The sequence below is a fragment of the Corvus cornix genome, chromosome 28 (genome assembly GCF_000738735.6).
Source record: "Corvus cornix cornix isolate S_Up_H32 chromosome 28, ASM73873v5, whole genome shotgun sequence".
NCBI classification, from domain to species: Eukaryota; Metazoa; Chordata; class Aves; order Passeriformes; family Corvidae; genus Corvus; species Corvus cornix.
The window spans coordinates 2,116,691-2,141,017 of NC_046356.1; the positions used below are offsets into that span (position 1 = coordinate 2,116,691).

Genomic DNA, 24,327 nt, shown 5'->3' on the forward strand with positions numbered 1-24,327 from the left:
TACTTGAGTCATTTCTAGACTTCAACTGCTCACGGTGTCTTTCCCATCAAGGCCTTGCAACATCTTTTCTCGTCGTGTGAAAGGGTCTACAGGAAACAGGTGTGGGAAATACTGGAAAAACCCAAAAAAAACCGCAGCCCAAAAGCACTCAAACACAACAAAAAGGCACACACACACTAAAATCGCCACCAAATTATGCTCTAGGTTAATATCCAACTCTCAACTGTCATAAATCAGCAAAGCCAAGGACTCATCAGCAGGATACACCAGCTGATAACTGACCTTTATCTGCCTCTGTCTGTGATTAAATGAGTCTTCTGCAATTCTCATAAACAAAACAGGGCAAAAACTACTTACCCTGGCCTGTCATGGGCATAAACTCCTTTTTAATTTTTTTAAAATACTCATTAAAAACTGCACACTCATGGATTTTGAACACAGAGCGGGCAAAGGCTGTTTATGCAATATGCAAATTGTAGTGTGTGGAATACGTATTTATAAAGCCTGAAAAGCAGTGGAGAATTAGGATTTCTTGGCTGTATAATTATTTAGTTTGCTGTTATATATCACCTCACTTCAGAGGCCGTGCCTATATCCTCTGAACATTAAACCTAAACCCAAATTGCAACACCATCTATGCCCACAGGTAATCCTAATTTTGGAAAAGAATTCTTTGGAAAGCCATTTGCTCTAAAATGAGATGGATACAGATGTTGCACGGAGAAGAGTTGTTTGTAACATCAGAAACAAATCCAACTGCACCTCCAGAACTTCAGTAAAAATGGAATTCTGTCTTTTCTCTTGCTGCTGGAGGCCGAGAGCAGCGGGATGCTCCCCCATCCCCAAGCCCCACGGGACTTTGTGGCAGTGGTGCCACAGTGTTTGCCAGGCAGAGCAGGGCTGTGCCCCAGCTGCCCTCCCCACCCAGGCTGTGTTGTAAGCAGGAAAGGGATGAACGAGTGACCAGCAGCAGTGACACAGAAACGTCCCTTGGTGACATGGGCCAGGTGCTGCCCCGGGAGCTGGGGGGCAACACAAGCTGACAACTTTCTGCTGATGGTTGACTGAGCTGGAGTGAGGTGCAAGACCTCTGCACCTGCAATTCAGCCCGAGATGTTAATAATCCACAGGGCCACTTAATCATTTTCTGTGGTTTTTAATCATGAACTCACCAGAGTAAAACAGTTACAGAGCTTTAAGACTCTCACAGCCACGAGGATGTTGAGCTTCCCCTTGTCAACAAACCAAACCTTTCTGCTCAATATTCAGATTCCAAGCTTCCAGCAGCCTGCCCAGGGGGCCAAGAAGACCAGTGGCATCCTGGCTTGTACCAGTGGCCAGCAGGACCAGGGCAGTGCCCATCCCCCTGTGCTGGGCACTGCTGGGGCCACACATCAAATCCTGGGTTGTTTCGGGCCCCTCATGATTAGAAGGACATTGAGGGGCTGGAGTGTGTCCAGGGAAGGGAATGGAGCTGGGGAAGGGTCTGATGAGGAGCAGCAGAAGAGGTTGTCCCCAGGTGCCTCAGAGGTTCCTCTTTATTGCTGTGCAGGTGCTGAAGGTGCCACTGCCGTGCGTTTTGTTGATTTTGTGCCCCCTCCCCACCACATCACCCAGGCCCCTCACTCTGATCCCGTCCACCATCCCCTCAAGGCTCCTGGTCACTCTGCTCTCAGCACCTATGGTTTCCTGAGGAACGAGAGGAGCCTCATTCAAACTCACTCACCAGAAAACCTGTGCTTGGTGCAGAAATTCCATTTAAATCCTGCACGGGGGCTATTCAGTCACTGAGGGTGTAATTCCACATCTGTTGCCTCCGTGCAGGAGCTGTGTTGACAGAAGCTGTGCGGATTTAGTCATATCAATATGACTGCACTTGATTACATCCAAGTTGTGGACACATCCTCCTTCCGTGGGCTCAGGAGGCTGCAGCTCCCTGCAGGGAGTGGCACACAAAAACCCACAGGCACTGTTTCTTTTCCATGACTTTATCCAGTGTTTTCTGCGGAATTTCCAGGCAGCTACGGCCAAACCAAACAGATAAAACTGCAGATGAATGTTCGGTCCTTTAAATCTCATTAAAGGAAATTTCCAGGGTGGGGTGGGGGGGGAAGAAAACATTTGGGGTTTTAGCTGTGCTAAAAACTTGTTAGGGGGAAGATGTGAGGTTGAGAAGAGCAACCTTTCCAAATCCCACGTTGTGCAGGGAAGCCTCTGCCAGGGATTGTCGGGATACAACCCAAGTGAGGCAGGAAAAAGAGCACGGGAAGGGCTGAACACCCTTTCTTGTTTCTCCCACCTTCAGCACTCACCTGTTTGCTTCCAGGTTGGAGGAAAACAATGCTCTGGGCCACTGCCAGGACAGGACAGAGCACCCTGTAACAGCCTGGAATTCATTTTCCTGCTGGAGAGACGCGTGGGCAGGGCACGACAGGGTACGGTGCCACTGGGGAATTCCAGCGCGGCCTTGGCACAGCCACACTCAACAGATTTCTCCATTCAAGCCCAGCCAAAAGCACTGAAGAATGTTGCTGTCTGACCAGCAGCGAGTTTGTGATGCAGAAAACGCAGCCCTGGCGCGGTGCTTGGAGCAGGATCTCATCCAGGGTTATCAACCCATGGGATGTGGCAGCTCCCTGAAGGAAAAGCTGCAGCTTGCACCAGTCCCACTGGAGTTTCATTGGAAATAGCTGGGATGGAGATTTAATCTGTTCCAAAGTGCATCCCTGCTTACAAAACCAGGACATCTCCCACGTGCACCACAACTTGAAATGATCGTGAATGAAATGATGGTGAGGTTTAATTTTATTGCTGGTGTATTGAAGGGAAAATCCACTATCACAGGTGAGATGATCCTCATAACTCGCATGGGATGGTGCTGTTGATCCTGTGGGACAGGGGACACAGAGAGGCTCCAGTTCCGGCTCCAAATGTTCTGCACTGAGCTCACCCAGCAGTAAAACACAGCATGGAGAGAATCCCAGAATCCCAGAATCACCTCCAGGGATGGGGGGGAGCTGGCACAGAAATCTGCCAGGTAGGAAAGTGCTCAGTGGGTTGGTACCTGTGTAGGAATAGGGATTCTCCCGTTTAAAACAAGCAAACTTTTTCTTTAAGCAAAAATCCCAAAGGCAAATCTTTAGGGTTTTTTTGTTTCAGTCCTCTGGGGATTTTTTTCACTCAGGAAACAATTCAAAGGAATAGTTTCAGTTAAGGTTTCATTTCCAGTACCCAAAACAATACTATTTTTCATGGATAAACACAAGATTTCGAAGGATCCCACTACCTTTACAAGGAATTTGCTTTCATCAAAATACTCTTTTTCTGTCAAAACGTCCCTTTAGTGAAATCAAGTCAATCAATTAGATCTCTGGGCGGGATTGGGTTTGAGCTGAATTCCAGTTTGCTTTGAGGAAAGTTTGCCCTCCTGTGGGTAGCAGAGACAGCTGCAGCAAACTGCTCCTCTGAGAGAAAAGAGAAGAGAAAAATCAAACCTCTCTTTCTTTACCAACAACTTTTTAAAACGAATCTCCTTCCCCCAGACCCCGGTACTGCATGAGAGGAGTGAGATCTGGCTCATGAACAGGCTGGAAGGAACAAGGAAAAACTTACTGCCCGTGATCAGTTTAGCACAAGAGGTGGCAGACAGGTCCCTAATTAAAAATAACAGCGCTGTGGTGATTCCCTGGGATCCCAGCAGGGAACTGCCTGGCTCCCAGCGGCTGCAGGGCTCTCTCCGAGGTGTGCTGGGCATCACCGAGAATTTTCAAGTGTTCAAAAATACGTGGCTGTGGCACTTGGGGACAGGGTTGATGGTGGCCTTGGCAGTGCTGGGTTGCTGGTTGGATTTGATGATCTCAGAGGGCTTTGCCAGCCTTGATGGCTCTGTGATCGTGGGAATTTCAGGATGTTGTTGTCACCTGTGCTTTGGGTTTCACACAATAATCGGCGCTCTGGGAAGAACAGGAGCACGTCCAAATGTGTTTTACATTTCTTTTCCAGAGGAACAGGCGCTGCTCAGTGGGGAATTGTGACCTAAAAATTGAAGTGGTAACAGAGCTGCAACAACACGTTGGAGGTGATACTAAAGGGGAGAGGACTGAGGAATTTCATTCAGCTCTAGGTAAATTTGAGTGATAATTCAAAATCAGCATGCTGCAATTCAGTGTGGCTGAACCCAATGCACGGTGCTCAAGCAGGAGTAAGTGACCACAGGATAAAAAAAATAGCTGTTTATTGCGTGGTTTTGGGGAAAGGCCTGGATTTTTCCAGCAGGAAAACCAAAGGATTGCTTCATTTGTAAAACAAGAGATTGAGGGAAGGAATGAGAGCAACCTTCAAACACATCAGGAGGTTTTAAGGCAAATCTATTCATCTGGCCTCAGTTTCCAGGAGTAAAGGTGGATGTTTATAGGTACTAGATGGCTTCTCAACAACAATTCCATCTCTGTTTTCTATTTTACTGTATGTTTCCCCTCACCTAAAAGCTGTTCTTTTTAAATAACCATGGCTTAAGCATCTACAAGCCATTAAAAAAGCAAGTTATTTCTCTTTGGGGCTTCTCGTGTGTCTGTGGTGGTCAGACACACAACACCATGAATTCTTCAGTGTAATTCTCGGGATAATCTCTCAAAAGCAGGAACAGCAACCCCAAATCAGCAGATGGACCACATGCCAACCAGTGCCTCCCATTTATATTGCCTTGCTCAGTCACTTCCTTTCCCAGTAACTCCTTTCCCGAAGTGTTAGGTAAGAAAAGTAATAATCCTGTGGTGTTTGGAGTGAGCTGTGTTATTGGAGTCTCCATGGGTACAAATTCCACACGCTTCCTTGGCTGAGGCTGGGACATACTTTTCAGAAAACGTTGCAGAAAAAATACATCATAAAAGCTTTTTTTTATTGCATGTCAGGAAGGTGATCCTGGAAATCGTGAAATTCCTGATGGGGATTTTTCAGAGCAATTGGTGGTGATTCTGCTGAGTTTAACTGTGGGGGAAAACCCATAAAACCCCCACAAACAGAGATATTTCGTAAAGCTTTGTAAAAAATGCTGCTTTCCTTGGCAGCACCTGCATTCAAAAACTATGAGAGCGACCTAGAGCCTGGGTTGGGTTTCACTGACAAAATAAAACAGGACAGGATGTGGGCAGCAGAGGACCATCCAGCCTGGCCTTGGGCACTGCCAGGGATCCAGGGGCAGCCCCAGCTGCTCTGGGAATTCCATCCCAGGGCCTGCCCACCCTCCCAGGGAACAATTCCTTCCCAAGATCCCATCCCTCTGGCAGTGGGAAGCCATTCCCTGGCTCTTGGCCCTCCATGCCTTGTCCCCAGTCCCTCTGCAGCTCTCCTGGAGCCCCTTTAGGCCCTGCAAGGGGCTCGGAGCTCTCCCTGGAGCCTTCTCCTCTCCAGGTGAGCACCCCCAGCTCTCCCAGCCTGGCTCCAGAGCAGAGGGGCTCCAGCCCTGCGAGCATTCCCGTGGCTTTCTCTGGACTTTCTCCAGCAGCTCCACGTCCTTCTGTCGCAGCCCCAGCACGGGGCTCGGTCCGTTTGTCCCTGGGTGGCGATTTGATGTCACAGGGCGCTGCTGCAGCCTCTCCCCTCACTCACCGCGTCCCCCCGAGCTCCGGGCGCTGCCGGGGCCGCGATCCAGGACGGGAGGGGCCGGGCCCGGAGGCGGAACGCTGCAATTCACCGATATTCCCCCCAATCCGCCCCAAATCCCCCTCTCCCCACCCGCCCCCATGCGTTGTTGTCAGTGACGTCACGCCCCGTCGCCACGACAACGGCTTGATGTCATTTAAAAAAAAAAAAAACAGCGGCAACGGGAGAAACCGCCAGCCCGCCACTCGGTAATGTTTAACAGCGGGAAAATCAACTTTCTGGGTTTTTTATTGATTTATTGAGGTGAAATCATCGAGCCGCTCGAGCTGGCCCCGCCTCCCCCTCTCCCCCCCCCCCACCGCGCGCGCGCACGCGCGCGCGTCACGCGCCCGCCCCGCCCCGCGCCGAGGCGCCAAACCGCGCGCCAACTGATGGCCACGCCCCCTCCGCCACGCCATTGGTCCTCCCGCCCCGCGTCCCGCCCCACCAAATGACGGACAGGCGCTTCACCAATGGGCAGCGGAGAAGCGCTGGGCCCGCCCCCTGAGGGGCGGGGCTGGGCGGTGACGCGCGGGGCCGGGGTAGCAACAGTTGCCTCGAGACCCGGCGCCCGGCGCCATAGTGACCGTAGCCCTGGAGACTGTTACTTGCCAACGGCGGCAACGCGCGGCCCCGGCGGCCGGAGCCCAGCGCAGCCCGCGGCACCCGGCGGGGACGGCAGGTGAGCGGGGCCGCCCCATGACGGGCTGGATGTAGGACCGCGGGCGGGGGGGGGGGGGGGTGCAGGGGATGTGTGCGCGGTCTCCGCGTCCTCCGCGGGGCCGGTGCGGTGCGGGCCGGCAGCGCGGACCCCGCTTGTCCCGGCGCGGGATCCGCGGTCCCGCTGCGCGCCGCGGCGGGGGGCGCCGGTCGCGCCGCCCCCGGAAAGTTGGGAGCGGGGGAGCGGCGGAGGCGGCACCGCCGAACCGCCCCGGGTTTCCCCCTCCCCGGGCCGGTGCCGCTGCCCCGGGGCACCGCCCGCAGCGCGGCCCCGCCCGGGCACGGGAACCGACACCGCCCGGCCGGCGGGGGCGGCGCGGCCCCCGCGGCTCCGCCGTTCCCGGCGCGGGGCTTCCCGGAACGCCGCGCTCCCGGCTCCGCGGGCGGCAGGGACGCGGCTCTGCCGGGGGGTCCCACCCGGCTCCGGGGGCGGTGAGAGCCCCAAAGTGTCCGGCCAGGGTCGGGAGGGGGCACAGGGCAGCGGCTCCGCTGGGTTCGGAGCCGGCACCCCTCCGTACCGTCCGCGTGCCCCTCTCCGTGCTCTCCCTCTCTCTGTGCTGTCCCCGTCCTCCTCCCCGTGCTGTCCTCCGTCCCTCTTTCCCTGCTGTCCCCGTCCCCCCCCGAGCGCTCCTCCTCCTCTTTAGGGGTGGAGGGAGGTGGTTTCAACTCCAGCTCATCCCTGGAGTTTGCCAGAGCTGGGAGATCCCGGCGTTCGCTTTCGTGTCGGTCTTAGAAACGAGGGAAAATCGCAGCGAGACCTATTTGCAAGCATCTGCCGCCTGTTCTTGACGCGGTTTCTCCTGTTTGTTTTGAATAAAGTGTGTTGTGAAACAAGATTCATCTCCTGCTAGAGTGGGATTTTGTGGACGTGCCTGTTTCAAGCGTGAGTTCCTGCTGCCTGATTAAATCTTTCCATTCTTTTTATTTAGACAGCACTCTGAAGCCTTTATTTTGGCTTTGCTATTGAAAGAGGCGAGGCTTACTAGTTAAAGAGCAGAATAAATAATATTTTTTTTAAATACTGTTAAATCTACTTTACCTTTTTGCATTTAGAATGTCCTTAAACTGAGGCTTTAACTGCTAGGTTAAACTGAGAGCTCAGCTTCAGAATCATTTAGTCGAGGCTTTTTTCATCTTCTTCTGCCCAAACTTTTCAACTCTATCTTGGTTACAAATCGTTTGAGAATGGAGAGTAACGTCTGGCTTAGAAAAAAAGAAAAAAAAAAAAGTCAGTCTTAAAATACCGACCTTAAGCTCCTGGGCTTCCCTCTCTGCTTCTGCTGTTTCACTTTTCGATGTGAGTTTGCTTCAGTCAGTTTAGGATCAGTTCAGTCTCAGGTTTTATTTTAAAGTGCCACGTTTAGTAGAAGGCAGTCTGTGGAAGGGGAGGCATTTTGGGAGGCTCTTTCATGGTTACCTCGGTTCAAGATGGGTTGAATCAACCTCTGTGTCTGCTGAGAGAGTTTAGGATGAACAGAGTTTGATTTCTGGGTGGCTGGAGTCAGGTGAGGCAAAACCCCAAAGGCAGGACCATGTAGGACTTTGTAAGACCGTCCTGTGGGGTGCTGGATACGTGAAAATCTTAGTTCAGGTTTTTAAAAAAAACCATCCAGCTGGGTCTTTACCTCTCAGTGTCACTGTCCTGAGGGATGGGAGATGTATTGGAATTCTGTGAGGTGTGCTGCATTTGCCTTGGGGTTACACAGCTGTGGGTAGGCTCTGGGGGTTTGTTTTAAGCCATTGGAGTTGGTGTTCTCAAAGCTTTTCCTGTAACTGTGAGGTTTGGAACTGCTCATCTTTTTAATCGGCATCTGGGTTCTCAGGTAACAACAGGATCTTGGCCTGAAGGCTGAAAGCGCAGACAGAAGGGATTGACAGCTGGAATTTCTTTGTCCCTGCTTGCTTCCTGCAAAACAGGAATGATCCCAGTGTGCTTTGGGGATGGGGATAGGAGCATCCACTGCCACCGAGGAAAGCCAGAGCCAGGTCCCTCGCAGCCACCGGGGACTCCCACAGACAGTCCCTGCTTTGCATCTCCCTGCTGGGCCATTTGCATCTCATGAATTCCTCTCACAGGAGCGTGTCCCTGTGCTGGGGCCCTGTGTGCCAGCTCTGTTCCTGGGGAAGGGTTCGAGCCAGTGGGAAATCCAGAGCACCTGGAGAGGGGGTGAGACCTGCAGGCAGCACACTGGGGCCGTGGCCAGCAGCAGTTTGTTCTCCTTTAGCATCAGATTTGCACTCTTAGAGTGTTTTGTAGGATTGCCATATAAATTTGTAGGATTGCTTTGTAAAGCTGTAGGATTGCCATATGAATTTGCAGATTTGGCCCATAAATGGAGGCCCCTCCTTCATCAAGGGACTTGGCACCACGCTGAGCCCCTACAGCCAGGCTGGGAGGGAAGTTTGGGGTCACCCATCCCAAGAAGGCTGAGTGTGGTCTAGAGAGAGTCGCTGTTAAATCGTGTATTAGGTATGTGAAGGTACATCAGAATTTCACTTTCTGTGTTCTTTTGTGTGTGCAAACACAATCAGACCCATCCCTGGCAGTGTCCAAGGCCAGGTTGGACAGGGCTTGGAGCAAGCTGGCATAGTGGAAGGTGTCCTTGCCCTTGGCAGGGGGTGGAACGAGGTGGGATTTCAGCTCCCTTCCAACCCAACCTGTTCTTCTGTGATCATTGAGCAGCCAGTGTCTCTGATGACGTCGTGTGTCCTGGCTTTTTGGTGGAAATGCTCCAACTGAGGGTATTCCCTGCCACTAAAAGTCACTTTCTGCCACAAAACAACTTCGGGGCTGCCACAAACGCGGCTCCATCGCGGCAGAATAGACGGCGCCAGTCATTGTCTTTAAATAGTCCCCTGCTTGTAACACCTCGGAGCACCGACAGCTGCCACGTTTAATCACAACATGTTTTCCCTGCTGATACAGGCCCATAAACAGAGCTGCTTTCGCGTATTCCAGCCCATTTCCCCCGCTCACTTTTAGCCCTTCCCGAGCTAAAAGCGGAGTCCGAGCGCGCTGCTGATTCAACAGGCGGATCCCGCCCGCTCGGCTCCTCCGCCGGAGTTTCTGCTGGAGGCTACCGAGTTATATTTAACCCAAGCTCTCCCTCCTCTCCCTGCCTCCCTCGGAACAAATGCCAGCACAGTGCAGGGCTGGATCCCGGCCAGCGGGAGCCCAGCGTGCCAGGGCTCGCCCGGACTCAGGGATTGGGATCCATCGGGATCCAGGATTGCATTGCCGATATTTGACACGCAGGGAAGGTTTCTGTCTGTCATCTGCGCTTTCAGACGTGTTGTTTTGTCTTCTTTGGACTGGCAGGTCTTTATTCCTTTGTTCAAACACTCACAAATCCAGTTTATTGTCTGGGAACGTGCCGGCTTTCCCACGTCGGGATGTGTCTGTCCGAGCAGCTTATGGGGCAATTCTCCATAAATACATAAATAGATGACAAAACCTTCCTTCAACACAAACCATGGACCCCTTAACGCACTGAGCAAAGAGGAATGTGGCTTATGCACTAATTATCCATAAATTCATAAATAAATGACAAAACCTTCCTTCAGCACAAACCTGAGCTCCCTGAGCAAGGAGGAATCCTTTTGTAGAGGGCACTTCTAGAGTCACTTTTCTTAGCCCACAAAGCACAGAGGAAATTATTTCAGGGTCAGATTAATACACAAATTATTTTCGTGCGGGGGGAAAGCAGAAAAAACAAATCCACCTTCACTTTTGGGTGATGTTTTATGAGAGATGGCAATGTTCACATTTCAGAAATTATTTCAGGACACATTAATGCACAAAATGTTTCCAGGTAGGGGGGGAAAGGAGAAAAAAAACAAACTTACTTTCAGCTTTGGGTGATGTTTTATGAGAGATGGCGATTTCTGGAGAAGTTTAAGTGTTGTTAATTCAGCTAATTGAGTTGTTAAAACAATACGCAGTTATGTCTAGACATGTGATTTCATGTCAGTGAGTGAGAAAATCTTCCTCTTCCCACAGTATTCCTGCTCACTTATGTCACTGCAGGCGTTAGGCAGTGTCTACCCAGCAATAAAGTTACAAGGTGTATTTGAAATTGCAACAGAAGCACAGAGTTTCCCAAACAGAACTTTAGAAACTGTTTTGGTTTGTTGATCTGGTCATAAAATCACAGAAGAACCTTTCCCTGAGATCCATCCCACACCTCCCCTGACACAGCCTCGTGTCATTCCCTTGGGTATTTCCCGATGTTCCACAGGAGTGAAGAGCTGTAGAAATCCCAGGTGAAGGCATTTGAAAAGTCATTTAAAGGCAGTTCTTAAGTTTGCTTTTTTCCTGACTTAGATTTCTATTAAGAATTTGTTTTTCTGGGCTTCATAAATGCCAGAGAAGTCTCGGCATTGTACAAATGTGTCGTGGGAGGAAGCTTCGCAAGAGGTTGATGACTGAACACTGCAGTCAAAGGAACAGGTCACAGAATGCTGCACCAATAATGACTTTTATATAAAGAATATGCAAACAAAAATCAGGTGCTTTGTTTTCTTGTCCCAAGTCTGAAAGAAATCCTCAGTGTCTCTAGCAAGAAGCTGACAGAAGTAATTGAAGTAATATTGACTGCAGAGATATTCCTCCCTGATGCTGCATTTAGCTCACTGCATATTCACCATCCAGGTTCCACAAATCATTTTTTTTCCTGGGTGAGGGGGTTTTTCTTTGGCTTCATGTACAGAATGTCTGGATGTGCGTGAGGACAAACACCAGCAGGTACCTGTGTGCAGGTTCTGAGGAGGAGCAGCTTGAGACACGCCCCCATCTCCCCTGGCAGGGTGACTCCATGCTCTGACTTCTTCAGGGCGTCTCTAATCCTTACAAAGCCTTATCCTGGCAAAGGAAATGTGGAACATGAGCAGGAACAAAGCAGAGGGAAGAGGTTCAGGGGATGGCACCATGTAGCAGCATCTCTGAATCAGGAGCTGGAGTGGCAGGACAAAGGGGAATGGGTTCAAACTGAAAGAGGGGAAATTTAGGTTTGATAACTGAAGAAATTCTTCACTGTCAGGAGGGTGAGCCACAGGTTTTCCAGAGAAGATGAGGCTGCCTCATTCCTGGAAGTGTCCAAGGCCAGGTTGGATAGGGCTTGGAGGAAGTTGGAGTAGTGGAAGGTGACCCTGCCATGGCATGGGGTGGAACAAGATGAGCTTTAAGGTCTCTTCCAACTCAAACCATTCCGTGATTCTATGTTTGCACATAAAATTATATATTCCCCATCCCTTCCAGAGAAGAGGATCCTGGCTGGATTTATTTCTCTCCTGTGCACATTTTCCCTTTCCCATCAGGAGCTGAACCCATGCTCCAAACTCATAAACATCCCGTTTGTAGCTGTGCTGGGGCTGAGGGAATCCTTGTGGACTCCACACATCAGCAGTGAATCCGGGTGTGAAGAGAGATGGTTCTGCCTCCATGGCTGAGTTTTGGAAGTGCCCCACTCGTTTGGAAGCACGAGGATGAAGCCAATGCTGAGTCTGTGTGGGGAGGCAGCAGTAATTCAGGAATTTCTCTGGGATTACGTGGCTGGTGGTTCTTTGAGGTTAACACGAGGCAAAGGGTCCTGCTGAATGGAGCCCATAATTAAGGATGCCTCTTCTGGAGGTGTCAGGAGTTAAGACTGACAAGAAACATCAGGGGAAGAGGAGAGAAGGGAAAAGGCGGGGGTGGGATGATTACAGGCAAACAACCTCAGCAGAATTACGATTTCCTTAACCACCACCTGGTTAGTCATTGTCAGACTGTTCCTTAGTATCAGCTTAAGATCCCATTGCCACCATGACAACCCTGGAACTGTTCTGGAGAATTTCTGGCTTAACACACAGCTGATTAAACATTCACCCTGCCCAGGGAATTATATCAGTTATTCTCGTTCTTCTGGTGTCTGGGAGTCCTGGAGGCTTTAGATAAAGCAGCCTCACACTGACAGGTAAAACCCCTGCACTGCCCTTGCCCTTGTGCAGCTGAGCAGGGACAGAGTGGGACACCTGACAAGGATTTTTTTTTCCTCTAAGACCGTAATTAGAGGAACCAGGGCACAGAGCACTGAATTTTTATTATTATCATATAGAGACATCCAGCAGTGCTACACAGCAACACAGTGATGGCCTCAGTGCAATGCTGGTGGAAGTTATTGTGTTTCCCTCATTTTGGAAGGTTATTTATGATGGACGAGTGTCTTCTGGAATGGTCCTGAGCATCTGGGGATGGCTTTTGCACAGAGGATTTCCCAGGCTTTAGGTGTTGATGGACTGGAACATCAACTCATGTGAAAGGGAATGGTTTTAAACTGAAAGAGAGGAGGTTTAGATGAGGTATCAGGAAGGAATTGTTCCCTGTGTGGGTGGTGAGGCCATGGCACAGGTTGCCCAGAGAAGCTGTGGCCTCCTGGAAGTGCTCCAGGCCAGGCTGGATGGGGCTTGGAGCAACCTGGTCTGGTGGAAGGTGGCAGGAGGTAGAACAGGATGAGCTTTAAAGTCCTTTCCAACCCAAACCATTCTGGGATTCTTTTTCTGTTTCCTGCTTGGCTTCCTCCAAGATCTGATCCTGAGCTGAGCTGATGCTTGATGATGTATGGGTTGGCTTAGTCCTGATGGGTTCAGTTACTGGCTGGTAATGGACAGTTCCACAATTAGATGATTTATTAATTATTGTTTACTTGGTGTATGAACGGAGGCTGCTTAACAAGGCACAGGAACTCCGAGTGCAAGTGGCATTTCTCTCTCCATCACCTCCTGACCACGGTGGGACAGGGTGTCACCAGTGTCTCCAGTGTCCAGGACAGAACTGTGTCTCCACCTGGACAAGGCAGGGCTTTGCTGGGAAGTGTGGAGAGAGCAGCATGTCCTTCCTGAGCCTGTTCCTCACTGCTGCCAAACCTTCCAGCCTGCTCAGCCCTGCAGGGATGCAAACATGGGGAAGGGTCTGAGGAGCGGCTGAGGGCACTTGGCTCGTTCAGCTGCAGCAGAGGAGACTGAGGGAGGCTCCTGGGGGCTGCAGCTCCTCCCGAGGGGAGGCGGAGGGGCAGGGGCTGAGCTCTGCTCTGGGACAGGGACAGGAGCCCAGGGAACGGCTGGAGCTGGGTCAGGGCTGGGCATGGAGCTCAGGGAAAGGTTCTTCCCCCGAGGCTGCTGGGCACTGCCCAGGCTCCCCAGGGAATGTGCCCGGCCCCGAGGCTGCCAGAGCTGCAGGAGCGTTTGGACAGCGCTCTCAGGGATGCCCAGGCTGGGGTTGTTGGGGTGTCTGGGCAGGGCCAGGGGCTGCACTGATGATCCCTGAGGGTCCCTTCCAGCTCAGGATATCCTGGGGTTCTGTGAGCCCAGGCTGGAGCAGGGGAGCAGGAGGCACCTGGAGATGTGTGGTGAGGTGGACAATGGCCCTTCTCTGTGCAGCTCATGGGAAACAAGGCATGGAAACGAGGACGGATCCTGCACAGAGCTGGATATTCCAGTGAGCTCAGCCAGCTCTGGGGCCTTTCTGACCAACAGTCTCATGTTTTCTGTTACCCAGGCTGTGCTCTTGTTTGAGCAGTAACGGGAGGTTGTGCAGAGCCTCTGATAAGGTGGGAGGAAGCTGGCTGAGATAAGCCCAGTGCTGGAGGTGCACTTGTCAGCGCTGTCACCTCGCTGCTCTGTGCAAAGCTATCTTTCTCCTCCTCCCCTGAGCTGTCTGGGATGGTCCCGTCTAAAAAAACAACTCAAAATCCACCTCAGGGCTGTGAAATGTGGGGGGAGATGGGATTAAGTGCACATGAACTGGTTCTGTCTCATTTATCCTCAGTCCTCGCATTTAAACAATTTCTTGTGCTGTTCAAGCCCCCACCCTTCCCCCCAAAGGAGATGAAATGCAGATCTTTTCAAATATTCATGACCTTAAATGACCAATCATGGGAGGAAATTTTTCTTTAATAGGTACAAATAATAAGAGAAATAATGGCTCCTGGTCACCAAGCTGGTCTTCAGAGCTTCCTTCTTCCTAGCAAATATTTATTCTCCTTAATGTGACAGATGTGCACCATTGTTAGAAGACTTCCACCTGCCAGGAAGGTGAAATAGCCTCCACAGAAGATTTCTTCAAGCCCCTTGAAGAACCTGGGCCTTGCCTGCAGGCTGCCCAGCCCCCTCAGCTCCTTGCACTCAGAAGGAAGATTTTTCTATATGAATCACCTCCCCTCAAACCAGAAATGCAAAGTTCACCCCCATATTTTAGGCACCTCCTCTGTCACACTGACCTGCACTGCTGTGACCTCAGCTGGGCTTGCAAGAGCAAAGTTGTTGCTGCTCCTGGTGTAGCTTTATAGATCTGTTGGGGTCCATGTTTTCCTATTGGAATAGTATTTATGGGAAAATCTGGGAGTTTCCATAAGATCATGACTGGCACAGGGTGCCCCAGAGCAGCTGTGGCTGCCCCTGGATCCCTGGTAGTGCCCAAGGCCAGGCTGGGCATTGGGGCTTGGAGCAGCCTGGGACAGTGGGAGGTGTCTCTGCACATGGGATGGGATTTAAGGTCCTTCCCACCCAAACCATCCTGGGATTTAATGACTCTATGAATATTCCCTGCAGGAAGCACTCAGAAGGGTAGAACTGCTGCTTTTTGTGCTAATAAATGGACTTATTTAAGTTTTAGAGTATTGTCTTGTGTGCTGCTGCCATCAGAGTTAGTTGTAGAAGGTGAGGAGTTGTAAACCAGATAATTCTTGTTTTGAATTGTACTGGAGCAGCAAAAGTGCTTTTTTGATTCTTACCACTGCTGTTTTCTACACTTTCATTCCTCCCAGTGTAGACGCTGCCCAGAATGTAAAAATCTTTAAAAAACAACTTAACAAAACAACCTCAAAACAAACAAAAAACCCCAAAACATCCCCCACACAAAAACCCCCTCACAAAACCTCAACTTGTTTTTAGGTAAAAAGTGCAGTAATTGTTTTTGTAACAAGCAGTAAACTCTGTGTTCCCAGAGGTTTACACCTGGCTCTTGAAATTTGGACTCAGTTCATTATTTAATCTTATCAAGTGATTACAAAACTGATAAAGTATAAAACTTATAAACTGATAAAGTGAGGTAGAGGCACTTAAATAGAAATAGCTTTATTTTGGTCTCATTATCGAATATTAGTTAAAAACCATAATTTTTTGACTTGTGTCCAGTGCCAGGAACCCCAAAATTATCCAGAAAATCTGTTATCCTGGATGGGGTTGGGTCTGGGAGGTACTCTGGGAGGTTTCATGGGAGAGGCAGAGCAAAGATCGTCTCACGGCGAGGACGGGGGTTAATTATTTAATTATCCTGTGCCGTCAGCTCGTTTCATCCGTCACAGTCACAGAAACCTCCCCTGCAATCCCCATCCAGGACATTCCAGCGCAGCTGCGTCACCCCGGGCTGTTGGGATGGGCTGTAGCCACAGCCGGGGGTTGCTAGGGAAGAGCCCTTGGAGTGAGGAACCTCGGGGCTCTTTGAGTTACATAACCCTGTTAATTAGGGAAAAACCCCATGGACAGGGACCTGCTGGAGCCACCGGGATGCTCGCAGGGCTGGAGCCCCTCTGCTCTGGAGCCAGGCTGGGAGAGCTGGGGGTGCTCACCTGGAGAGGAGAAGGCTCCAGGGAGAGCTCCGAGCCCCTTGCAGGGCCTAAAGGGGCTCCAGGAGAGCTGCAGAGGGACTGGGGACAAGGCATGGAGGGCCAGGACCCAGGGAATGGCTTCCCAGTGCCTGAGGGCAGGGCTGGATGGGAGATTGGGCAGGAATTGTTCCCTGGGAGGGTGGGCAGGCCCTGGCACAGGGTGCCCAGAGCAGCTGGGGCTGCCCCTGGATCCCTGGCAGTGCCCAAGGCCAGGCTGGACATTGGGGCTTGGAGCAGCCTGGGACAGTGGGAGGTGTCCCTGCGCATGGCCAGATGGTCTCCAAGGTCCTTTCCAATCCAAACCATTCCATGATTCTGTGATTCCAGCCGAGCCAGGGAGTGGATTGCAGAGTGAGTCCCTCTGTGGACCAGTTTGTCCTCTTCTGCCCCATTTTCATGGATGAAATTTGTCATAAAAACATGATCCACCTTGCCATGCTCCCTGACTGCTGCCCTGTGGGGAAATGTGCTTTTTCTTTAGCCCCACAGGTTCCTTGCAGGCTCTGGCTTTGTGAAAATCAAAATCACCACTTCCTTTGCTGGGGACTGAAAGGAGACATTTTCATATCAAAACATCTGAGGGTGTGTCTGTCACAAGAAAACCTCTGGGTTTGCAGGCCCTGGGGGTGCAGCTGTATCAGTGCCTGGGATTTGAGTTATTTTCTAGATGTTTATACTCACTTATGTATAAAGTACACCTGTATTTTATACATGTACACGTATACAGACACATGGAGAGAGGGTGAATTTCCAAGAGTGAATTGTGATCAAATGCAGTTCCAAGGGTGTTTATTCCACATTTCTGATGCACCTCTTTGCCTTTGGACTCCATCCTCAGTGGGGTTTCTGTGCCACCTTAGACTCCCCTGTGCCAGGAGTTCCCCACACTCAGGCCTGTGCCCTGAGGCATAAATTAATCACTGATCTCACAAGTCCCATCTTTTTCTGATCCACAATCCACATCCATTGGCACTTCAGATCTGTTTGGGAAACCCTGCTTTATTTGCTCTGTGCTTTCATTTCCATTTTCCATCAGGGAATAATTCAATCCCTGCCTTTTTTTTTCCAAGAGCCAGAAAGTTAAGATGGGCAAACTCATAAGAGTTAATATTTGTGAAGTGCTTTGAAAGCCTCAGGTGATTGTTGCTTTACTCACTGATCAAAACAAGACACACATTTTTTGGGGGTGGTGTCATTATTGCTCTGCTTCCATTTTTGGGGGGATGGTGTCACTATTTTTCTGTTTGTGCCCTCCTGGAATATTTTGTGCAGAGGCACTTAGAGAATCCCAGAATGGTTTGGTTGGAAGGGACCTCCTGGCTTCTTTCTGCTCCCTGAAGGTGATCCCCCAGGAAACGCCTCTACCCAGAGGATTTTCCTGTTTTCCTCTTTAAAACTTTCCTCCCCCAGTTTGCTGGGGGTGGAGATCCTGCAGGGCTTGAGCTGGTGGAGATGCAGAGATGATGCTCAGAGCTGTGTTCCGGTGCTGAAAAAATTGAGAGAGGGAAAACAGCCAACAAACCCCTGGTGAAAGGGTTTAATTAGAGAAATTTGGGGAAAAGAGTGGTTGGGGCATTTTTTGCTGAAGTGGCTCCAGTATCACTCTTCAGGCTGTTTTACAATCCAAATGAACACACAGCTAGAATGCTCTAAAAAGGGAATTTTGGAACAAAAATGAACTGCAGATGAGGAAAACTCTGTTGTTCCATATTGCTCAGTTTGCAGGACCCAGTGAAACTCAGGATATTTCCCTCTTTGCACATTTAAAAAGTCAATTTATATCACGGGTTAAAGTCCTCCAGCTGTGTTCTAACCTCGTGTCCTTAAAACCCAAGCTTTTTTCTTCAACTGCCACCAAATAATTAATACATGATACACTGCAATTCTAATTCACTTTCCCCTAAGAATTACTTAATACCTTGGTGATGAGTCTCTCCTTAGTCAGTCATGAAGGAATTTCTGTGCTAACTTCTCATTTTGGCAGCTCCGTGCTTGAATTTATATTGTGATGTTTGGGCAACGAAATGTTCCACACAGTGAACATTTTGAATGCATTCTCCTGATTTTTGAGTGCTTTCTTAACATACGAGGATTGAATTATGTGATTAGCCAGAACATCGTGCAGTATTCTGCTGGGGAGAAGTAAATTGTCTGTGGATGAATTTCCACTTTACACTTCAGGTTTATAACCAGCCTAGCACAGCAGTGAAGTGGAAGTTGGTGACAACTGACAGCCTGTGGCCACTCTGCAGTGATTTTTAGACCTTTTTCTTTCTCGGGTTTATAAAAATTTTACTAATTTTTCCTGCATCAGAGAGTTAATGTAAGAGTTGAGCTACTGCCTGTTCCCTGGAAGAATGATTTCCCCCCAAATCAAGAGCATGTGCTGACTGGTTAGAGGAGATGGGCAAAAATAAGGTCGAATAATGTAATAACACAGGATTTTAACTTTAAAAATCTGCCCCCCTGCCCACCCCCAGCTGGGTACAGCGAGTTGTGTCAGTCCTTGGAGGGTACTGAGTGCTGCAAGCCTGGCTGGGGGGCCAATCATCCCTAGGGATGCCATTCTCTGAGTTTATGACAACTGGGGCTGTTTTCCCACTGCAGAAGCACAACTGTGGCCCTTGCACACACGACTGCAGGTGCTCGTGGGGCTGGAGAGCCAGGCTGCAAACACCACTTGATTAAATTTCTCTTCTCTTTTCTCTTCTCTTCTCTTCTCTTCTCTTCTCTTCTCTTCTCTTCTCTTCTCTTCTCTTCTCTTCTCTTCTCTTCTCTTCTCTTCTCTTCTCTTCTCTTCTCTTCTCCTTTCTCTTCTCTCTCTTCTCTTCTCTTTCTCTCTCTTCTTTCTTCTCTTCTCTCTCTCTCTTCTCTTCTTTCTTTCTCTTCTCTTTCTCTCTTCTCTTCTCTTCTCTTCTCTTCTCTCCTTCCCTTTCTCTTCTCTTCTCTCCTCTCTTCTCTTCTCTTCTCTTCTCTCTTTCTCTTCTCTTCTCTTCTCTTCTCTCTCTCTCTTCTCTTCTTTCTCTTCTCTTCTCTTCTCCTCTCCTTCCTCTCCTCTCCTCTCCTCTCCTCTCCTCTCCTTCCTCTCCCTCCTCTCCTCTCCTCTCCTCTCCCTCCTCTCCTCTCCTCTCCTCTCCTCTCCTCTCTCTCCTCTCCTCTCCTCTCCTCTCCTCTTCCTCTCCTCTCCTCTCCTCTCCTCTCCTCTCCTCTCCTCTCCTCTCCTCTCCTCTCCTCTCCTCTTCTCTTCTCTTCTCTTCTCTTCTCTTCTCTTCTCTTCTCTTCTCTTCTCTTCTCTTCTCTTCTCTTCTCTTCTCTTCTCTTTTCTCTTCCCTTCCCTTCCCTTCCCTTCCCTTCTTTTCCCCCTTCCCCGTTCCCCTCTCTCCCCCTCTCTCCCTCCACAGCTGTTACTGCCTCTTTCCTAGAGGCATCACCACCTCCTGTGAACTATAAACTGCTCACCCTTGCTCCTTTGAGTCCATTTCCTGAATTGTGTCATCCCAGCCTCCCTCTGTACCTTTGTGTCACTCCTGGAGGGAGTCACCCAACCCTTCTGGCACAAACTGATTGTGAGAGACAAAACCCCCTCAGCTGTGAGAGCAGAATAAGGAGCATTATTCCTCCTGGAGTGCTTTCTGCAAGAGCACCTGAGTGCAGATGCAGGGAAGATGATGGTGCTCTCTTTTTTACTCCCTTCCATCTGCAAAGTAAAACTTGTCCACTAAAAAAAAATCAATGTCCTACTGATTGTTAAAATTTGCTGTTAATGTCTTGATTGCCGGACTCCTCTGCCCTGTACCACCAACCCCGTTCACTTTAGCACCACATGGTGAAAAAGAGCAGAAAATGTCCCTTCTCTTTTGGAAGGTTGAACTGGAAATTCAGGATTAACAAAATCTACTTGGTTTTTTTGCCTTTGAAACAGGCAGATGGGATCATTTAACATATCATTCACTAAAGCTTATTTTGACTGAAGTCTGATGTTAAGTAGCACCCCAAGCAAATATTTCAGAATAAAATACCATATTTCTGACTTACAACTCTGTTGCTGTTGGTTTAAACTAACTATGGTGATAAAATCCCTCCTATTGGCACAGGTTCTGGTAGCAGAGCAGTAATTGTTTGTATATAGAATTTGAAAGCACTCGTGTTTTCCGCTGTTACGTTAATGGAAAACATATTTTGACATCTTCCCCTTAGCTCCCTGCCCAAACTAACTGGATTTGGAATTCCATCTGGCTGCACAGAAGAGACTCTTCCCTCTATTCCCCACCCAAATCTCTCCTTGGTAAATAAAGGAGCCAATGAAAGGTTAAGTTTTTTAAGAGAACAAATCATTCTGCTGTTAAAATTGGCAGCACTGTAGTCTTTCCTGGCTACCTGCTGGTCTGAGGCTCTCCAGAGCTGCTGGAAGCTTTTCCTAAAATGCTTTGAGCTGTTGGAACACGTTTGGCTCATAAATACCTCCAGCTCATGGCCCATCAGAGACCTGTGAGTCAGGGAGGAGGGAAGGGTTGAGTGTGGATGTTGTAGAAACCCCAATCCCAATACCTCAATAACAGAATAAAGTCGAGTTTCATGCTCTGCAACCTGTCCTCTCTCCCCTTCCTACAGGACTTTTTTCCTTCTTTGTCTGTTTGGGAAGAATGCTCCAGAGGGGATTTACCCTATGGAATGTGAGATTAGTGTTAGGTTGTATCTTTTAAAATACAGGTTTGTGCACTTCAGTCACAGAGGAAAGTTAAGAGAGCAGTAATGGGTTGATAATCAAACAACTCATCATTTTAAAAGGAAAACAGAGTGAATCCCTAGCACAGTGGAAGGACTGAATGCTGCCTGATTCCTCTGATCCTTTTGAAACTGTGCAGCTCAGGCAGGAGAATCAGCTTGAGGTGAGTTGATCAAGCCTTCCCTGCAATCTCTCCTATGGAAAAAAATCCTTTGAAAGTTTCCCAGCCCACACAGAACAGGGTCTTGGCTCTCAGTGCCTCACACTGCTCTCCCTCTGCTTCATGTGATGACAGATCTTCAATATTCTTTGCAGCAGAGTAAGGGGGGAAAGCTGCTGCTGCTGGTTCGGTGTTCCTTGCACTGTGATTTTGCAAAATCCAGAACGGGTCGACGCCTCAGGCAAGTCTGGGAGGTGCTTAAACCCAGCAATATTCAGCTGCTGCTCCTGGAGACACAGATATCCAGGAGCTCCAGCATGGACAACATCCTCCTGCCTCCTTTGGTGTTCCAGAAAGAAAAGATCTGCTCCTGCTTCTTGAGCTTTGGTACAAAAGTCTTTGAAGTCAGCTGTGGTGTGGCTGGGAGGGAGGCTGGCCTTGTAACAAAAACGAATTGAGTTAATCCTTGCACTGGCAATTAGGCTCCTTGTGGGAATTTGCAAACATCTGGGTGGCCAAGAGAGTTCTGTGAAACTGGCAGAAGAGCCCTGGTTCCTCCCCCAGTGCTGCCATCTCCTTCATGTGCTCAGAGAATTAAATCTGGGCAACTTTTACTGACAGGGCCTGAGCCCGTGCAGGCCGTGGCAGTGAGATGAACTCAAGGGCACGGCTTTGGGGGATGGAGTGGCACAGGAGAGACCCCTCTGTCCCCGTTTAAACTCTCCCTGAGCAAACAAGTGAGGCAGGAGACTGGTACTTGAAATATCTGTGGAAAAAAAGCAGTTCCAGGTGTCCCAGCCTGGCTGTGTCAGAACCTCTGACGATGCTGAGGAGATTCCTTCTCCCTCTGCCTTTTCTGCTCCTTTAGGAGCTGCTGAACCCTTTCAGCCTGGACATCAGGAGGAATTCCTTCCCTGGAAGGGTGATTAAACATTGGAAGGGGCTGCCCAGGGAGGTTTGGAGTCCCCAGCCCTGGAGATGTCCACACCTGGACATGGCACTCAGTGCTCTGGGCTGGGGACAAGGTGGGGATCAGTCTCGGACTCGATGGTCTGGGAGGTCTTTTCCAGCCTAAATGATGCTCTGTTACAAACCCCTTTTTCCCCACAAGAGTATTCCTAGAAAACCTTTCTCTTTGCTCGTGGTGCTGCACTTCTCCACTGGTATTTGCATTGCTGATTATTTGGCCTTAGGAGAAGAGTTGCTCTGCTCTCAGCAGCTGGTGGCTTTCCTTTCCAGAGGAGATGGATTTGTTTTTTCCATCCCTGAATAATTTAGATACTATTCATAGCTTAAAAATATTACTTTGCAGAGTAACGAGGTGCTTGTATGAGGCTGAAAATGAATGTTCTGATGTATTTCCACCTGCAAATTACAAAACTGCTGCCTGAAGTTTGCTGTTACAAAGCTTTAGGGACTCCAGTTCAGTCTGCATTTAATCAATTTGTTTTGTAGAGGAAAATTTATATCAAATCTGGCAGCCCTTTTAATGGGTAGGTTGCGGAAATGAAATTATGCCTGATTCTGGTTCCAAATGTGCTGTGACATTAGTGTTAAAAAAAAAATTAAAATGACAATTTTTGCTTCTCTTCCTTGTGAAATGGGCAGGCATTGTGTATAAAGAGATTTGTTTCAGGTTTTTAACCTTTTAAAAAGGTTTTGCCATCCTTTAAAACCTTTTTGAAAGATTTTGTTATCCTCAACTGATACTGGTTAGGAGTGGAGCCCTAACCAATATCAGGAAATGTCTCATAATTTGAAAACCAAACATTTTCTGGTTGGCCTGCATTGAAGAAAACACTTGGCCTGGACTCCTGAATTGGGCTGGTGACATAAATCAATAGGATGCTCCCAGCTGAGGCCAATACTCATTTCTTTGTTTGGAAGGTGCGAGGTGGGACCCAGGTGGGACCCTGTCCCTCACATACATGGAGTGTGAAGATATCACACAAAAGATACTGGGAAGGAATTCCTCCCTGTCAGGGCAGTGAGGCCCTGGCACAGGGTGCCCAGAGCAGCTGGGGCTGCCCCTGGATCCCTGGCAGTGGCCCAAGGCCAGGCTGGACATTGGGGCTTGGAGCAGCCTGGGACAGTGGGAGGTGTCCCTGCCATGGCAGGGGTGGCACTGGATGGGCTTTAAGGTCCTTTCCACCCCAAACCATCCTGGGATTCTGTGAACATTTCCATTGCTTGGCAGTTCTTCTGGAGCCTCCTGCAGGTCTGATATCTGAACCTTCTGCTAGCAGGACCTGCCCTGTGCCTGTGCTCCTGTCCAGGCTCTGGAGGTGCCTGTGGGATGCTCCTCTCTGCTCCAGCTCCTGCTCTTCCCGCTGCTGCTCAGTTCAGTTCGAAGTGGAGGCATTCTTAGCATTCCTTCCATTCCGAATCGTAGCTACACAACTGTCTAATCACACTTCTCCACAACAACTGGCCTGTAAATTAACATTATAATGGATCGTAAGGGTTTGTAATTACTCAGAAATGTCACTGGGCTGGAATCGTGCAGGGCTCTGCCTGTCAGCAGCCTCCCCTCTGCCGCTTCTTGGAGTCTTCCTGCAGGTGAAAAATTCATTTTCCTGAGGTTTTGTTGTACTGAGCAGCACCTTCCTCCTCTGTTGTAAAGGATTGTCCTGGTAATGGCTCTGGGTACAGGAGCATCACCAAAGTTTGGGATGAGGCTGAGGGGAGCTTGGTACGTCACTGAATTTCTTTGCTGAGCTGAAATATCCCAGCCATTTCTAAACACCACCAGCTTCTGCTTTCTTCTGTCCCATCCCAATTTTGATGTTTATTTCTTCAGGCGAAACAGCCCCTGGAATGGCTGGAAGAGTTGCCTCTGGCAGGGATGAGGATGCTGCTCCTAGAATGGACTCTCAGAGAGAAGGGAGCAGAAATCCTTGAATTGTATCTCAAATCCTGCCTTGGGCAGGGCAGCAGCATCGTTCCTGCTGTCCAGCTCTGGCAAAACCAGGGCTTATTCCCACAGGAGAATCCCCACCTCCAGAGGGACACAAGGGCTGGAGCAGTGGGGGTGTTTGCTGCTTCACCAAACTGACACCAGGAGTTTTGGCTCCCTGTGTGGGCAGCGCTGCAATTCCCTCCAGAGCTCAGCTCGGAGCAGCTGCATCTCCTGGTGTACCAAAAATGAGTTTTTCATCCCCTAAGGAGAGCACCAGGTGGGTAATGCAGGGTGGTGGATGCATCCCATCCTGGAACTAAACTGGGGATATTCACCCCTTACACAGCTCCATTCCCAGCCAGCATTCCCTTTTGGGAAAAGAATTATCTGCCAGGAATTGAGGCTGCTGCCTTTTTGTGGAAAGGGGGAAAGGAATGAAATAATAGTTAATACTTAATGCATATGAGCAGCGATGCTGCTGGGGTTGCCTAGCAGCCACTTAGACAAGCAAGAGAATAAAAAGGGCTGAGTGAATGTG

General features: G+C 49.5%; 1 protein-coding gene across 5 annotated transcripts in view; it reads left to right on the forward strand.

The window, feature by feature from the left end:
- The first annotated feature begins 6,188 nt into the window (after positions 1 to 6,188).
- The window catches only part of RFX2 (regulatory factor X2), a 63,254-nt gene continuing 45,115 nt past the window's right edge, over positions 6,189 to 24,327 (forward strand). For 3 of the 5 annotated variants that reach the window (XM_039566121.1, XM_039566123.1, XM_039566124.1), the window contains exon 1: positions 6,234 to 6,322. The gene's annotated coding sequence lies outside the window, so the exon portion shown is untranslated. Of the gene's footprint in view, positions 6,323 to 24,327 lie in introns of all 5 variants that reach the window. The other 2 variants (XM_039566125.1, XM_039566119.1) reach the window with 2 other exon arrangements.